The sequence below is a fragment of the Megalops cyprinoides genome, chromosome 23 (genome assembly GCF_013368585.1).
Source record: "Megalops cyprinoides isolate fMegCyp1 chromosome 23, fMegCyp1.pri, whole genome shotgun sequence".
NCBI lineage: Eukaryota > Metazoa > Chordata > Actinopteri > Elopiformes > Megalopidae > Megalops > Megalops cyprinoides.
Window position 1 is genome coordinate 3,359,769 of NC_050605.1, and position 11,149 is coordinate 3,370,917.

The 11,149-nt window shown below is 48.3% G+C and overlaps 1 long non-coding RNA gene across 1 annotated transcript in view; it reads right to left on the reverse strand.

The window, feature by feature from the left end:
• Window positions 1–10,585, reverse strand: part of LOC118770242 — a 48,389-nt gene extending 37,804 nt beyond the window's left edge. The window contains exons 1-2 of the long non-coding RNA XR_005004548.1: window positions 10,397–10,585; window positions 2,311–2,415 (exon numbers count right to left, since the gene is read on the reverse strand). This is a non-coding gene — a long non-coding RNA (uncharacterized LOC118770242). The remainder of the gene's footprint in view (window positions 1–2,310; window positions 2,416–10,396) is intronic.
• Window positions 10,586–11,149: the final 564 nt, after the last annotated feature.

An 11,149-nucleotide genomic window follows, 5' to 3' on the forward strand; every position in this document is an offset into this window, starting at 1 on the left:
TGGCATGATCTCTGCGAATGGCATTTCAGGAGGCGCAGCAGAGGAGAGGGTGTGAATAAGCGACCAGTGAGAATCCAATGCCCGCCCCACCTCCTTGGTTGTCAGGTTATTTGCTTTACTTGGTTATGGACACCATGAAGATGTCACGGCACTACCGTAGAGATCTTAACACTATCGCTGATCTCACAGAGATACCATCACACCACTTTAGAGGTCTTACCACCATTGCTGACACCACAGAAATACCATACCACACGACGTAAAGATCTTAATATCACTGCTGATTACATCACCTTAGCAGGATCTTAGCACTTATCACCATCACTGACACCATCAAGATACCATCGCTCAACCATACAGATCTTCATACCACTGTAGGTACCATCACACTACCATAGAGATCTTAACACCATCACTGACCTGAAAGAGATACCATCCAATGACCACAGAGATCTTAACATCGCTAACACAGAGAAGCGCCATGCATTCTAGATCTGTTTCTGCTTTTGTCAGAGGTGCGATGCAGGAGTGAAACAGTTCCGACTCTCTCCCCTTCCCCACCCTGGGCCTTGTGACTCATCGCTAAGTAATGCAAGGTCGTTAGTGTGCAAATCTCCACGAGCCACAGGTGGGGGGGGGGGGGGGGGGGGGGGGGGGGGGGGGAGCTTAATTAGGCTAATTAGTGCAGGATGTCAACAGTGTGAACTTTCCCAGATCAAGCGAGTCTTTAAGGCAGGAAACGAACACTACTGGCACTACCGGAGCGCCGCGTCTGTGGAGATCGAGGGAATTCTTTGTTGTTACCTTGGGCCCGTGGCTGTGACTCGGACTGAAAAACGCATCTGCTTTCTGTGACATGAAGAAAAAAAAAAAAGCACTTGACTATCCAGAGCCAGGCCATTTTGCTTCCGTCCAGGCAGGTGAACAGGTGCAATGTGTTTTCATTCTGAGGCCAAAACCAGAAGGAAGCTCACAGGACCATGGAAAACAATGTCTCTAACACACATCTCCAGCACACAGATCCACAGAGAATAACATCTCCAAAGCACATCTCTAAATCACATCTATAATACGCTGGACTACAGAGAACAACATCACTACAGCACATCTCCTCAGAGAACAGTGTGTCTCAAGCACATCTCTGATGCGCAGTACATATAACGGACTGCAATCCCACAGTGTTCCCTTCCACCTGACCACTCACCCGCTAAACCAGAACCACCTGGTCCCTCTGCTCAAGATCTTCCATTGCTACACGCTGTGGGAAACCATACTGGACAACAAGGCCTCCAGGGCCAGGGCTGGGCATTGGCCCATTTGGAACACCCCTCCCAAACAGCAGATGGACCGCACACTTTGGCCTTGTTTACTAGATCTGTTAGCATAAAACAGGCTTTTATTCTTGCTTGTTCCAGACTGCGGTTGATGTGCCACGCTTACAGTTAAGTGCTTCGCGTAAACAGAGGCTGATAGCCCCACCCCATTCCTCTGAACGACAACAGCGATCTCTCGGCGCTTACCTTCATACATTTTTAAAACAAACCTCTTTCAGACATCAATGAACACGACTTGACAAACAGCTGTTTACAATTAAACATCCACAGCCACGCACCCCAAGGGCCAAAGCTAAAGGAGTCGACAGCCGCAGTCTGGTTTAAGGGAAGGGCCAGCTTTTGACCATGTTGACACTGTGTTAAGGGGCAGAAATGGAGGGCTCTTCACATTCCAAACCCTGGACAGCCGTTAGCACACAGATGAGCACTCTGACAAGCGTCAGACGCTCAGTTTATTTCTACGCATCACAAGTGCCTGTGAGATTCTCACAGAATAAACAATGCTTCCTGAAACAGCGGGGGTATCGCGAAACACTCAACTGGAGGGTTTGAAGCCGACCCCCTTCCCAGCATGCACCACACACTGATCTTACAGAAGGTTTGACCTCAGCCCCCTTACCCACTCGCCCACCCTTTCCGAGCAAGCTCCACACACAGATATTATGCAATATATGGCTACAGCCCCTTCCCTGTAAGTTCTACACACTGATATTATGGAATGTTTTGCCACACTCCCTTCCCAGAATGCCCCATGCATGTGACAATGCACTTGCGGGATGAATAGGAGCACTTTCTCCATGGCAACGTGCCAAGGCCGGCGGCGTCTTGGACAGCGAGAGTCTCCCCTGCTGTGTGGGAGGCCTCGTGAGTTCAAGGCCTGAACTTGACAGAGATGTACCAGATGTACCTGCTGGGAGTGTGAGTGGGCGTGGCTCGGGGCTGACAAAGGCTGACGCAGGTAAGCTCAGGTACTCACTCATGGTGGGAGAGTGGGGGGGGTGCGGAGGCAGCTGGGGCCCAGGTGAGCTTTCAGAGAGGTAAGCTTGTTCTCCACAGGTCCGCTGCTAGACGCGTTCATGTCCTGCCAAAACGCACACATACACACAGGTTACAATTCACATTGCTAACATTTCTACAGTCCACATTTTCAGCCAAAACATACAAATACAATTATGAGAGTACACATGGGCATCCAAAGACATATACTTAACCCACAAACTTCAAATCAAACTATTCAGATTCCCATTTTATCTATTTTACTAGATTTACAAGCGAGCCTGCCAGACATACTCATTTATACTGTGCATGGCGTCTCTAGCGCACACAAACACACAGATCTAGATTTAATCAATGACTTTGCGGGAACAACGTGTTCCAGGCGGGACATCTGGGGATTGGCCGCAGCCCTCCTCCATGTTCCCCCCGAATAACGCCGTCAGGGCTGGTGATTTAAAAATGCTGACGTGGTAATTACGGCTTCGGACAGGGGAGCCTGATCGGTGGGGTTGGGGGGGGGGGGGGGCGGCCTCGGAGAGGGCCGAGCAACAGGAGCCAGGGGATTCGCTGAGGTGGGGAGGAGTGAGTAACCATCCTTTTAATGACAGGCTTGGGCATGATGGTAGAGAGGGATATAATAACCATAATTGCATTACTTCTAAACAGACGAGTCGGGCGGAGGCGATGCGGAAACGCCGAGGGGTCGGCCTCTCTCCCGCTGCCAGTACGCTGAGAGAGACAGAGCAACGGGCACGCGGCTGCCGAGAAATAAAAAAAATAATGGCAAAACTATCGTTTTGAGTATTATGCTAAATGCGCATGATTAATATTGTGGCTTTTTAATGCAGTTAGGCGAGTTAATTGGGCGAGGCTAATCGCTTTAGTAAAAGTGTGCGGCTTTAGCTGCTCACTCCTTCTGCTGGGCCCCTCGGCCCGCTCCAATCCCTGCCCCCGAGGACGTGAGCCCGGATTACTGGGCCATATGGTCACTGCGGGGCTGACCGATTTCACTGAGACACAACGCAGGTGATACGGGGTTCTTTCACATGTTGTGGCAGTGCGTGCTGCTAGGCTCTGTCTTGGGTAGTGCACAGTGCTACATGCTGTGTTGGGGCAGAAGCATTGTACCTCGCTCTGAGTTGGGGCAGTGTGCAGCGCTACGCTCTGTGTTGGGACAATGTGTGGTGCTACGTTCTGTACTGGGGCAATGTATGATGCTATGCAGTGTACAGTGGATGTGCTGGGGTGGTGTGCGATGCCACATGCTTACGCTGAGTCACAGGGACTCCAGACCAGAGGCTCATGGGTGGCGTGCTGTTACTCAGCCTCTGAGTAAAGGGTCTGTTCTTGGACAGTACAGTATATTAGCAACCTCTTTACTATGAAGTAGACAACAGAACTAAAACAACAGTGAGTCTCCGGACAAGGGAGCAGAGGGATGAAACGGAGATTAAGGGGCATGGCTAAAAAGCATAATGAGAGGAGGAGTGGGAGAGGAGGAGGAGGTGGAGGAGGAGCAGGAGAGAATGGCTGGAACAGGGCTGGGATGTCAGGCTCCGGGCTGAGATGGATCACTCACACTCTCCCCCTCTCCCCCTCTCTCTCTCTCTCTCTCTCTCTCTCTCTCTCTCTCTCTCTCTCTCTCTCACAGGACCGCTGGGGTGCTCTGCCAGCACAGCACACAAGCCCAGTACACATCTGTGCGTGCCACCGTCCCACGGGGGCCAGGGCAAGGCCTCCCTGCCAATGGCTGCCCGCGCCAGGGCCTCTGGCACCGGCGCCGGCCAGTGCACAGCGGCAGAGGAATGCACAGGCCTGGCTTTATGCTGTCTGTGTGTGTGTGTGTGTGTGTGTGTGTGTGTGTGTGTGTGTGTGTGTGTGTGTGTGTGTGTGTGTGTCTCAGAGCATGCGTGTCCATGTGCGTTTCTGTGGGGCTTCTATCTTTCCGGATAAACCACCCAAGCACTTTCAGGGCCAGTTATTTACATTTAAGTCATCCTCAGCTCCAAGGTCAGCTTCGTGTACGGCATGCTCTCACACCCCACACTTGACGTATCTGACTCCAGCTGCACAAAGCCTCCCTCAATGTCCTACAAATCAACAATTTAACACACTGTGCTGCCCAGATATGCATACACAATATATAAACAGGCAGCAGTGTAGCACAGTGGTAAGGAGCAGGGCTTATACCCATATGGTTCCTGGTTCGATTCCCCAATGGGGCTCTTCTGTTGTACCCTTGGGCAACGTACTTAACCCAGAATTGCCTTGGTAAATATCCAGCTGTATAAATGTAAAAATTGTAGCCCATGTAATTTCCTCTAGATAAGAGCGTCTGTTAAATGACAAAAATGTAATGTAATGAACAGTTTATACACTCATCTCCCTCACCTGGAGCTATCTATTCCGTAACACTCAAAGCAGGGAAGTTAATGAACCTCCTGGTGTTTGGTTAACTTTTTCCAGCTGTCTAACCAGTATGCTTGGCAGTATATTTAATAACACAAATAATAAAATACATATATAGTTCATTCTCGGTTTCTGGTTTCATTCCTTGGTAGCATGTTTTTCAGTCTTGGTTTCTGAAGTCCCAAATCAATCAAGAAACTTAACATCCCAAGATCCTGCATCGCAAATGAGGGGTTTACTTCTGACGCACGAAACGGGCCACAATCTCAGCCGGGGCATGACTCCGAACGCTGGCATCCTCCCTGGCAGAGGCGTGGCCCGCACCAGGGTTCAAGCCTGCGGTCTTCCTGAAAGAATCTGAAACGTTCTCTACTTCCTTTCCCTTGCTCCTGCATATGCATGTTTCTAGCCCTGCTGCTGCTGGAGGCGACGTGGTCACATGGCGTGCTGACTCTGCCTACGGCCTGCCTGCTGATAGGCTGGTGCTGGTGACGCTGGAGCTAGGCTAACATGGGCTGGCACCGCACAAAAACACAATGGATATCCGCCGGCAACCTACTAAGAGAGCAAGCCCAGTCCAGCAACATTACGTCTACTTAGCAGATGCTCTTATTCAGAGGACTTCGGTACCCTATAATTCTTACATGTCATCCAATTATACAACTGGACACTCACTGAGGCAATTGGGGTTAAGCACCTTGCCCAAAGGTACAACAGCGGTGCCCCACTTGGGAAGCAAACTAGCAACCTTTGCAAGAGACTTGCTCCTTGATCCTGGCTTTGCAGTGGACAATAGGTTTTCTGTAGCTAGAACTCCATTTAATACCAACAGATCACCATAGCTGTAAGCTAGCATGCGGCATTCAAAAGCAAAGCTATTAGTGCAGCATTGGGAGGAACCATGCACCAATCAGGGCTGCCTCTCCCTCCCGTGAGAATCTGTATTTAGGGCTTCTGCATCAGATTACCTTTTATGAGCGGTTCTGTGTGACCAGTCTTACAAACAGAGGGGCTGGGGCCATTGCATGAATGAGGGGAGTGCACGTGTGCACACACACTAACAGTGAACGGGGGGAGAGCCAAGTGAGAGGCTCCACTGTCAAAGAGCGTTAGCTACCTCTGAGCCAACAGCACTATGCTTTTATTAGTTTTGTTGCGTGTCCTGCTGTGATGACAGGAACCATAGACTGTGAGAAAGGGAAGTAAAAACTAATTTAAAAAACTCTTCTCAGTTATAAAGGTCACACTGCTTGTGCCTATATTTCAACTCTGTGGTGAAGCCCGCAGTGCTGTGATATTTGCAGTTTCAAGCTCTGCGGCCTCATTTGCAATGATTTGATGGCGTGAACATCTTTCAAATGAATTACACTATGAAGAACAGTACCAGTCAAAAGTTTGGACAAACCTGATAAAGATAACAGGAAACATGCAAAGAGATTCTGATCTAAAGACTTATGCTTAAATGATTGAATTTTGCTTCTTAGACAAATATAAATAGTGAAGTTGATGCCTATGTACAAATGTTTTGAAAAATATTTTTTGGCTTCTTTGAAGAATGTAAAATATAAGATAGTTTTGATTTAACACTTTTTGATCATGGTTCTGTTTGTTATTTCATAGTTTTGATGCCTTTGCTAATGTTTTAAAATGTGGAAAATGGTAAAAATAAAGAATGATCCATCTATGAGTAGGTGTGTCAAACTTTTGACTGGTACTGTACAACGTGCACCGAGAACAAGATGTTTAACTTAAACCTCATAACGCTTAGGGTTTGACCCGGGTACACCAAACCCATTTACAGCTGTTACTCACAGACCTGTCTGAGAAGTTAGTGGTGGCGTGGGCCGTACCATCCCGAAGGGTCACGTGCAAAGGCCAGATCAGCGGCTCTTTTGTTTCGGCTGCCGGCTCCCGGGATATTTCGCATTCTGCGGCCTCCAATCGCGTGACTCTGCCAGGAGGGGGTGGGCGGGCCGCTCGTACGCGCCGGGCTAACAGGGAGCAGGTATTTGGCAGAGCCGTGACAGCCCCAGCGCAGGCAAACACGGCGGGCAAACACCAGTTCTTTCAGACTCCCCGCTCTCTCGCTCTCTCTCTTTTCAAGAGCTTTGTGTTTTTACAAGCTGTTTCCTTTGTGGCCCAGAGCTCAAACACTGCTGGTGTCAAGAGTGGGGCAGGGGAGAAGGAAGGTGTTAGAATGGAGCTGAGGACAGAGTAGATGTTGGAGTACAGAGTTGAGGACAATGGTGGTGTTAAAACAGAACTGAAGAAATAGCTGGAGTCAGAATAGAGCTGAGGACAGAGGAGGTGATAGAGAACCTGCAAGTAACCCTTACTACTACAATGTCAGTCTGTTTTCTTGTAACCAGGCTGCTGGTGAATTCTCAGCCTTCTCACAAAGTGAACCCAGCGCTCAGAGACACCCCATCCGCCGTCCCTGTATATCTTCTCCTCCTCCTCCACCACGTCATCCCTCCACCTGTCTTTCCTCAGCTTCCACTTGTCCCCACACAAGCCCGCTCCCAGCCCACCAGGCCGAAACTTCCACCCGCCCCCCTCTCAACCCATGTCACGCACAAGCAGCCCCTTTACATTCCGGCGCCGGATAACGCTGTGACCTCATGCCCCCCGCCCTCGCTGCCGTAATGCCTGTTTACTGCACGCGCCACACACTTAAACACCACCCTCCAAGGAGACCGCGAAACCTGTGCCGTTTTTAATCACCTGTTAATGACTCCTGAAAACTGCTTATTTCAGGGTCCACACGTATCATTAGCTGTGAGTGCGCTGTTTGGTAAACAGCAAGCTGTGGGCTGTTTCTGTGGGGCAGCTTCTAACTTCGTCAGCCAAATTGAACTAAAAATAAAACCATTAAAGTAGTTTCGACCCGCAAACACACGCAAATTGAAGAGAGGACCGTGTGTGAGCAGTGGTGCCAGTATCCGGGCGTGAAGTGTTCAGTGGATACTGTGTATCGCATGCTGTCAAACGGGCCCCCCGAGCTCCTTCCTGTCCCCCCTAGCCTCATGTGGGCCACCTCCGCTGCCTCACAGAGGGCCAGTTAAACGCTTCTCTCTCCTGCACCTTCCAGCCCAGCTTTTTACCCATAATCCCCTCTGGCACGTGGGGTGATTCCTGATCCCTTCTGGGGCTTAGAGCCTGATGAGGTACTGAAGTGTGTGTTTGCATGTGTGTGTGTGTGTAGGGGTGTTAGAAGCAGGCTGGCATTTGGTGATCAATGCAGCAAGAGGGGGGTCTCTCTCCCTCTCCCTCTCCAGTCTGAGTCTTCTCCACTGGCATTGGGGGAAAGCGGTGCCAAAAGCAAGGCTAACAAAAAGCACCCATGGCCAAAGACTCTCTGCAGTGCCAAGATCTCCAACTCTATATGCTCGGGTTTGAAAAACTGTGTCACCACCATTGAATATTTCATTGTTTAGCTCCTCCACGGCTTCTGGAGCTCCTCGCCCAAGCCTGGCAAGAGTTTGTGTGTGTAGTCTCCCTGACTGACAGTCCCAGTTTTAGTGCTTACAATAAAGCTGAATAATACAGTATAATGTTACAATAAACAAATCTTGTTGCATCTGCTTCTCTCTCTCACCCACATTTAAGGCCCAGACTTGTCATCTTGTCATTTATTGAGAGACACAAGAAGGGAAGCCTGTCACTCATTAAGCGGGGCCTGCCACTCATTCCAGCCAAAGCGAATTTCTAGTCAGACTCTGATACACACTGGGCAATGTACAAAGCAGCAGTCCTGTAGGAGCCGTACATTGTCACGCATATTTTTTTTTTTTTTTTTGGGGGGGGGGGGGGGGGGGGTTACATGGTTACTGTTACATGGTTACTGTCACTATTACCACAATACTATACAGCCTTCCAGTCAAGGTCTACATCTACCGAGCATAGCAGCAGCAAAGACAACTCGTTATCACGGGACAACAGCGGCTTATTCGAAGTGGATCACTTCACCTTTTCCTAATTAGGTAAAGTAAATTATTCACCATGACGTGGTCACGCATAAAGAAGTAAGAAGGAGAAGTAAATATAGCGCTTCTGCGCTACGCCAGAAGTATGCCGCCCGCAATCAGTAAGAGGGAAGCAAAGCCGTCACTGATTACCGTTCCATCGGCGATTACGGCACACGACGTCTGACGCACCGGCGCTACGGCCGAGTGCACTTTAAACACTTAAAAGAATCACCTCCAGCTCCTCCTCGCTTTCACCTCACTCAGAACCAGTCTGAACTACCCTGGCACACCTGGTGACTACAGGATGATGTCACTGCTGATTTCAGTTCAAATAAAATGAATCACTCGAGAGTGGTTATGGCGCAAATGACAATCACCCCCCGGAAGTGTATCTGGATCGAGCTTTTGTATTGCTTTTTTTTTCCGCGTCATTGATTACATTATCTGACTTTGACTGTTTAAATGTATTAATCTTGCCCATTTCTTCTCTCTCCAAGTTAATCTCTCGCAGGGAGGTGCAATCGAAATTTAGGATTTAATCAATAATAGAAATGGCTGTATTATAGCGCAAATTTATAATAAAGCCAGGCAGAATTTAACCCATCCACATGCACGGTGTGCAAACGTATGAACCATGCATTCCTAGAGAGGAGGACGCGTTACCGCGGCAAAGAGAAACGCGATACTCAGCAAATACTGCAGCAATCACTCGCGCGGGGAGAACCGATGGACAAAGAATGACACTGCGAACACACTTTCCGCCCCGCAAAACAGATGCATGACCCTTCTACACTTATGAGACGGCAGTTCGTTTCAACGCTATACACGAAGTATATAAATCGCTTGAATCTGAGAACACTGTTATGCGACAGGATGCGTCAGTGCGCTGATGTCCACACAGTGGCCATACAGTTGTGCCCCCCTCCCGAGTAAACAATTTCAGGTTACCGTACGTCTGCACAGCTACAAGGTATCCAGCGTCATGGTCAGCTAAAACATTATCAACCACCTGGATTAGGACTGAAAAATACAAATGTAGCTCTATCCTTCCTCGCATGTCGCACGCGTCTTATTAAATAAGACAAAATCACATGAAATAACTAAGGGAACACACACTTTTCTAATATCGCCTGGGATGTAATGTTTAAAACGTTGGGCTTGTGAAAACTTTGACAGTCAAACCATTGGAGTCAAAGCTTTCAAAAGTGATCTTCTTAAATCAATTGCAGTCGGAATAACCAGAACCCCTAGGGACGTCAAATGAATGAAAGGACGGTGCAACCAATCAGAGCCTAGAATCGGCGGTCTGTAGCCAATCAGCTGCCTCGGTGCGCACTTCTGCATAGTCCGTCAACAACGATCCTACTGCGGGAGGCCGTCCGTGGGTTTGACTTAGTAGGCCTCAGTGAATAGAAAGGATGATAAAGTTTGGAGCAATTTTATAATATTCCCGAATATCTACAAAGCTCCCCAATAACAAGGAAAATGCAACCATTCGTTCGCAAATCCACAAACCGACACATTCCCAGGTCCAACATATTACAGCAGCTTTACTACAATTAAAACTCTAGCGTAAAAGCGGTTTAGCTAGCTAAGTTGCTAACGTTCACTGTTTCAGTGACTGATGTATACCGGGAACTTTGCCACTTAAATATCCCAAAGCGGTGAAAATAAAACCGGCGGATTTACCTTGTTCTAACGCGCGCGTCTCCGTCTTGTTTACATCGCGGAGAGTGTTCTCCTGGTGAAATCGGTGAGGGAAATGCCCATAATCCTACACCAGGAAGTCAGGCGCGCTCCGCACGGTGCTCAACACTTCTGAAACTCACTATGGAAACCCCTGCAGGGCGCTATGCAATCGATCCAATTCAGGTAGCAAATGCGCCGTCAGCCGGCCGTATCGCACCAGCCATGTTGGATCCGAAACGAGGTTGCGGCACTGGATTTTCAGGTACCATGCGGAACGCGCAGCCTTCTCAGCGCTCCCGAAACAGAATATTTGTTCCTGAAGTTACGCTCAAAGTTCTGTGTTCTGCAAGAGACTTTTTTCCTATGCTTTTTGAAAATACGGTTTAGTCATACTGTCGAGTTTATGATATGAACAGAACGCAGCCACATATAAAAAGTATTGTTAACCATTTAATTTATGTAAACTCGGTATAAAGTGCGATTTCATGAAATAAATAAATGAATTAATTACAAAAAGTTTTAAAAATAAAAAAAATAAATTAAAAAAAATATTGACGGGCATGATCATAAGTTAGTAAACCTCTTCGTCAAAAATTATCACAAGGTAATGCTGTTGGAGTACTCATATACAGTTTAGCAACAGCAGACTTGACACAATAGTTGATAGTAGGTCAGTGTTGTAGGGAATTTTACCTTTGTAGCCAAATGTGCATGGGTTTGTAACAGCTGACTTGTTTACACAACATTACACAT